This window comes from Asterias amurensis, chromosome 17 (assembly GCF_032118995.1).
Source record: "Asterias amurensis chromosome 17, ASM3211899v1".
NCBI classification, from domain to species: domain Eukaryota; kingdom Metazoa; phylum Echinodermata; class Asteroidea; order Forcipulatida; family Asteriidae; genus Asterias; species Asterias amurensis.
In genome coordinates, this window is record NC_092664.1 from 2457148 (window position 1) to 2464200 (window position 7053).

The following is a 7053-nucleotide window of genomic DNA, read 5'->3' on the forward strand; positions in this document are numbered from 1 at the left end:
CGGCGCAGCATAACGTTGATTCCTATTTTTTAAGATGTGTAAGCTAATGCTTTTGGGGAGCACAATTCTGTCACTTGATTTTTATTGGTGAATAATTGTGACATATAATCGACTCTAAGACTGGTGTGAAGTCAAAATATTCAGCAACGCAGGAGAAAGTGACTGTATTATTGTTAGCCGCAGTACTAAATAACTTTCCTGCAGCAATAGAGGGCGTTGGCTGGCTGTCAGAAATGTTGACCCTGCCAGAGCAGGATGGCGACGCTTGCTGAACACACATCTCTCCGCAAATCATTGTTCGCCACTATAGCTCCGCTAGTCGGTTTTTTAACATGAAAACACAACTGAATGTCATTCTGGAAGCCGGTGACTAAAGACACAAGAGTTCCTGACACATGTTAAGCTGCAATTTGGTAAGTTTACTTGGGTTTGATTGTCTTCCAATTATGTGATAAAATTGAAACGATGCCTCGTCACCATGGGCGTCAATCAGGGGGGGGGGGGGGGGGGGGGGACACGGGGACATGTCCCCCCCCCCACCTTTTGGAGGGTGGGGGACACAATATCAAATGTCCCCCCCCACCTTTTTGACCACCTTTATCACGAAGCCCAAGTTTTGCACTGTGTAAGACGAAACCCTGTGTCCCTAATGGGCATTAATCCTGTGGGCAAAGGATGACACAATATCCCTTCTCAAAATTGGCCCTAGATTGCATCACAGAGCATCTAAAATGCAAAATTTTCTCGGGCCCTTAATCGGGCCCGCACCCCGAGCCCTTAATCGGGCCCGCACCCCGAGCCCTTAATCGGGCCCGCACCCCGAGCCGTAAAGGCTTCTCACACGCATGCTCCATCGTTGACAGATTTGCACCTCCCCCTTGAAAGAGTTTCGAAAGAGTGGAAGGGACGTGTACCCCACCCCTACCCCACCCCACCCCATCCCATCCCATTTTCGAAGGGTGGGGGACACAGTATCAAAGTTCCCCGTGTCGTTTGACCACCTTTTTTATGAAAATCGTGTTTTGCACTGAGGAATTGTGGAGCACTGGAACACAAATATTCACACAGCTCATTGTTCTGTTTCGTTTGCCATTTGGCCGCTAAATGGCCTAAAGATTGCACTACAGAGCATCTAAAAATACAAAAAAATTTCGGGCCCTTGAGCGGGCCCGGTCCCATGCCGTAAAGGTTTCACACTCACGTGCTCACTATTTGACAGTATTTTCCCATAAACTTGGTTCATAGATCCGCACTTGAAGATGTTGTCAACCCAAAAGGTTTTACTGCTGCTCACATTTTACAGATGTTCTGTTCCGTTCTGTATGCCTCTTATTGGCCTAAGATTGCACCACAGAGCATCTAGAATGCAAAATTTTTCCGGGCCCTTAAGCGGGCCCAGACCCATGCCGTAAAGATTTCGCACCCCTGAGCTCACTCTGCGACAGATTTTCCCCCAAAATCTTGGTTCATAGATCCGCACTTAAAGATGTTGTCAACCCAAAAGGTTCTACTGCTGCTCACATTTTACAGATGTTCTGTTCCATTCTGAGAGATTTGCCCCATAAAACTTGTGTCTAATAGGTCTGGTGATGATAGGGATGAAACGCCGTCTGAACATTAGAATGCAGAAACAATATTGATATAACGAAGCTATAATTGAGTTGCTTTTTAGGTACAATAACCATGATAGCAAGAATAGGTGCATCATAGCCTAAAAATAGGCATTAAATTCCAACATCTGAGAGGGGGAACATCACCCCTCAGATTCACTAGATTGCACCAGAGAGCATCTACGGGCTAAAACAAATTCCGGGCCCTAAAGCGGGCCCCGGACCCCACCCGGACCCCCCGGGGGGGGACATAAATGTTATGTCCCCCCACACTTCAAGATGGATTGACGCCCCTGTTCGTCACTCGAGTCTGACTCTACGATTCTTCATCGTTCTAACATTAAACAGGAACACGTTGACTTGGATCGGACAAGTTGGTCTATCAAAGCGTTTATAACCGTTTGTTATAAATTTCATATGGTTGGAAAGATGTTTTAAAAGTAGAATACAATGATCCACACAAATTTGACTCGCATATAAATGGCCGACCGTGTTCGTCGGCGAGGTAAAGGGAAAACCGTGCAATTTCGAGGGCGACGAGGCGTGTTTGGTTTGTGTGGATCATTGTATTCTACTTTTAAAACATCTTTCGAACCATAATATGCATTTTATAACAAACGGTTACAAATGCTTTTCAAAGACCAACTCGACCGATCCAGGCAACGTGTTCCTTGAAATAAGTCAATTTTAAATAAGTCAATTTTTAAATAAAACAATTTTAGCCCTTGTGGGAAAGCTAGGACGTCAGTAAATAATGCAGGGTTGTAGAGTCCGAGTCCGACCTGGGCCACGATTTACATAGTATCCCCGTTCTAAATTCACGTTGTACCTTCGCAAAGGTACGAAGTGTCGAGGTTACAAGTGTCCTTTGGCGTTATATCCTGCCTTACGGACATTGCCAAGTATCATGTAGAAGTAGAAGTACGAAGTGGCAAATGTACGAAGTGTCCTGAAGTAGGGGGTAGCGGCAGTCATAATGGTTAAGTACATGGGGCATGGCAAAATCGACGTCTGTTTACCTTTTTATGCAAATTAGTGTCTCTCTCAATGGTTTACACACTTTCCCAGCTAGTGACAGGATCACAGTATGGCAAAATTATGTAGAATATTTGATTAAACTAATTCTGTCAGTCCTTCTCTGGATTTCACCCCCATATAATTGTATTTTTCTTAAGAGTGTTTGATACATTTCGAAATGCAAATGACTTTTATTCATTGTTTGTCTGTATGGGTATGAATGGAAATAAAACAAAAAACTAACATCAAGTGAATATTGAACTGAAGAACTTCTGTTGAAAAATCTTGTAGATGCAACACATTTTAGAGACACTACTAGGCAGTTTCTGCTTTCATCTCACCTATTGTCTGCTAAGATTTCAGGATTAAATTTCAGTTTTGTTTGGTAAAATTTATGGCCAGTATTCAGTCTATGTAATGTAATGCTGTCGTGTCACAGAAATGAATGTGTAATTCCGTGAGGAAGATGCAAATCACTGAGTAAAAGAAGTATAATTTGTTGTCCATGTATTCGTGTACAAAACATCCCGCCGTCGCGACCTAGCAATTACAGCACAGCTTGTGCGTACAAGCTAAAAGCAAAATGGTAGATCTATAGACCGACATAGGCTACATGTACATACCAGTATGTCCAGTATTCTAAAGACAAAATTCAAATGAGCGTACATTGTGTACTGTTCAATTCAGGCTTGGTTTTCCATCTTTGAGAGGGCAAGGCCATTTTCATTTGGCAAAGGGCACTTCCATTGTGAAATCTTCAAGTACATGTAAATGGGAAACTTTTAAAGGACACCAAGACCAGGGGCAATGGGGCCATTAACCTCTGTGTCTTGGAATTAATTCCAGACATGCACTATCTTAGGACCCTGGGACAGATAGAATTAAACATGCTACAGCCAATCAGTGACCCACTCAGTCAGAGGTATCAAAACTCAGAAGTTGTAAATCTTTTTTTAAATACTTTTAAATCAGCTAAAACTCAGTATCCGGCAACTTCTTTATCTCCCTAAGTTAGATCAATTATATAGGTACTGAAGTTTTACAGGTGCGAGTCCAGCGTCTGGTTCGAAGGAAAACTCCGCTACCAGCAGCCACCATTAGAAATGCACACCAAAGAAATGAAGAATCATACCACAGTTCGTGGGTACCTTATGCATAGTTGGTCATATCAGTAGGGCGCCCTCACCTAGAGGTTATTAAAAAAAAAGGGCTGATGGTTGACCAAAACTGTACGCCGCGCGCACAACTGTGCAATTTGTTTGTATAATCTTCGTTTTACATCTAAGATGGCGGATGGATGACGTCAATGCATTGGGTCTATGATGGAGAGAATGGTATTTGGAACGTTCATTTGGTAGCATAAAATATAACATGCAAAACTACAGACGATGTGACCTCTGACGTCACTCGAAAACCATAACATGATTCGCGCGCATACCGCCAGGCAAAACCTTTGCGTTTTGGCAGCCAGCTAGAAAGTGCATGCAATCTTACCATGACTACGCGTCTTTTTGCCCGGCGAAACATGACGTACGAATGTAAACAAAGGTCACATCGTCTATAACTCACTATTTTTCAAGTTCTGGGGAGTTATGTCTTTAGACAGTGTGGGGCTCGAATCGCGACACCAGCTGTTGTGGCTTCCACACGCTGTGAACTACTCTCCGGTAAAGTGGTACCAACTTTACTACGATTGCTTCTCTTCACCCAGGGTAAATGGCCGGGTACCTGTGAGGGTAAAGGTTAATTGTGTTTGAAAAAGCCTTTGGAGTGATACGGTTGCCCAGGTTGTATACTCCCCAGGGAGCTGAGAAAGATTAAAGGAAGGTTATTGACCCAATGACCAGGAAATTGTAAAGTTCATTGATACCGTTATTGAAAATAATGCGCTATAACAAGAATCATCAAAATAACTGGCTCATGTATCAATATAATTCATTAATGGTTTGCGGTAACACCATGTGCTAATCTACTAGCAAGGTAGATTATGTTATTTTGTAGATTATTGGTCATATTTTGTGCACCATGCACTAGCCTTGTCCGGCGGGGCTTGTACGCACTCAAGTAGTGCTGGCAACCTTTTTTGTTTCAACGCTGAGGCATTTTAGTAGGGTGTCTTGGCCGAAGTCAAGCTCTGATGTTTCTGTAAAGCGGAGTGTGAGTTCGAGTCCCGGTCGTGACACCTAGTGTCCCTGAGATAGACACTTCAGGAGCTATAATTGCTTCTCTCCACCCATGAGTAGTACATGTCGGAGCAGGGATGGTTCTTGTGATTGGTTTAGCTTTTAGACACTTGTTGCACAGGTTGCATACTCCCCTAAGGAGCTGAGATGGTTTAAGGAATGAATTAAATGGCCAGTGACCATACCACCAGGGGTTAATTGGAAGCGCTGAATGGCACGGGGCCCTATTGGTAATTACTCACAATATTTGTTACCATAACAACTTACTTCAAGAGCAATGATGGTATAAAACATTGTGAGAAACATTGTGAGAAACATTGTCTGAAGTAGTTTTTAAGAAAGAAAAAAAAGGTTCACTAAAATAATATATGGATTGAATTCGAGACCTCAGCTGAGTTCTCGAATCCAAGCATCTGAGAGCACACAACTTGTGCGACAAGGGTGTTTTTTCTTCCATTTTTCTCCTCCCGTTACTTCGACGACCACATTATTTAGCTCAAATTTTCACAGGTTGTTATTTTATGCAAAAAATAATGTTGAGATATTAAACCAAGTGAGAAGACTGGTCTTTGACAATTACCAAAGGTGTCCAGAGCCATTAAAGTGCGATCGAAAAACCGATTATTAATGTTACTATTATTATTTTTGCTAACTCAGCCAATAATATTACACTCAGGGCCACGGCAGTTCCAATGCAACGCATGTCAGACCAAAATTAATGATGGTCCGTGCAGTAAAAAATGTCGACGTAATGGCATACGTTACTGACGTATACAATTTTGTGTATAAAACGTAATGAACACTTTGATTACGAACTATAATTAGTATTGTACAAAATATTCTATTGTCTGGAATTTGTATAATTTTTGTCGATTAAAATAAAGAAGTTATAATAAAGTATTGTAAACGTTACATTGTGTGAAACATTTCCCTTGCGTGTTCAAAAGTTTGTTGTAATTCCGTGCACTAGACCTACTTGCGAGTCAGATTTGAATATTGTCTGGTACAATGACGTGCTCAATCACAAGTTACCACTTACATGTGAATTCCTCAGACAGTTGGTTATGTCACTTGATTCGGGCAAGCTTTTGCGTAGTAACATAAGAGACGGTGAACACCCATACACAGTTCTGAATGGATGTTTATGGCACAATGATACCAGGGTTTTCTCATCTGAAGGTTGCTATACAAAGGCTTTTTGCGTAGTAACATAAGAGACGATGAGCACCTATACAGGATTCTGAATGGATGTGTGTGACTCAATGGTACCAGGGTTTGCTCATCTGAAGGTTGCTATACAAAGGCTTGCTCTGAATCATTTGACGTAGCAACTGTTTCTGTAGTCTGAGGAACTCAAATGTAAGCGGTTACTTTTTGTGACTCAAGCACGTCATTGTACAAGACATTATTTAAATCTAACTCGCAAATAGTTCTGATTGTATAATGAAAACAAACACATACTCAAACCGGTTTCCCATGGAATTCTGTCCTCCGGACTTAAAGAGGATGATTCAAAAGAGGGCGCTATCAATATGCGGTGGGGGGGGGGGGGGGGGATTTCCAGGGGGACATAATCTCCTGCCACACCGGCACACTCCTAGGCATCATGAATGGCCACTGCCAGACATTTTCAGTGGTGGGGTGTACCTGCCAGACACGCATTTATGTTCATACGTCAGCTTATCACCTTGAGAAAAAAACTTCACCGGGGGACCTCTTGGGGGCGCACTCTATTGTGAATCTCCTCATTGGACCGGGACCCAAAGCTTTTCTCTAGTTCAGAAAACGGATGACTCTATTGCCTTGTACAAACTACGGCTTTAATAAGCCTTGGGTTCCGCTGGTGTCGTAGAGAAATCTATTCCTGAGATTCTGTCCACAATGGGAAAACTTAACATGAGCTGAAGGAGGACGAATCAAAAGAGGGCGCTCTCAGAAGAAGTTTGTAATGTTCATAGGCCCTTTCCGAAACCACGGCTTCGGATTCGGCTTGAGGCTCCGTCCTCTCGTCTGAAGCCTTGAGCGCATACGCAAAACACGCGCAGCTAGTTAATGTCAAAATAGCCACGGGCCACGCGGCTAGCCTGAGCCGAATCCGGGGATTCGAAAAGGGGCATAGTTCACCGTATGGGGATGGGGGTCGAGGGAGGGGGAGGGCCGGAATCTCAGGGCGACAAAATCTCCTGCTACACCGGCTTGGCTCCGTCCGCCCGACTGAAGCCCGTAAGGAAAGCTATAAATAT

The 7053-nt window shown here is 43.1% G+C and overlaps 1 protein-coding gene across 1 annotated transcript in view; it reads left to right on the forward strand.

The window, feature by feature from the left end:
- The first annotated feature begins 250 nt into the window (after positions 1-250).
- The window catches only part of LOC139949685 (uncharacterized), a 53779-nt gene continuing 46976 nt past the window's right edge, over positions 251-7053 (forward strand). Inside the window, exon 1 of the mRNA XM_071948161.1 lies at positions 251-413. The gene's annotated coding sequence lies outside the window, so the exon portion shown is untranslated. The remainder of the gene's footprint in view (positions 414-7053) is intronic.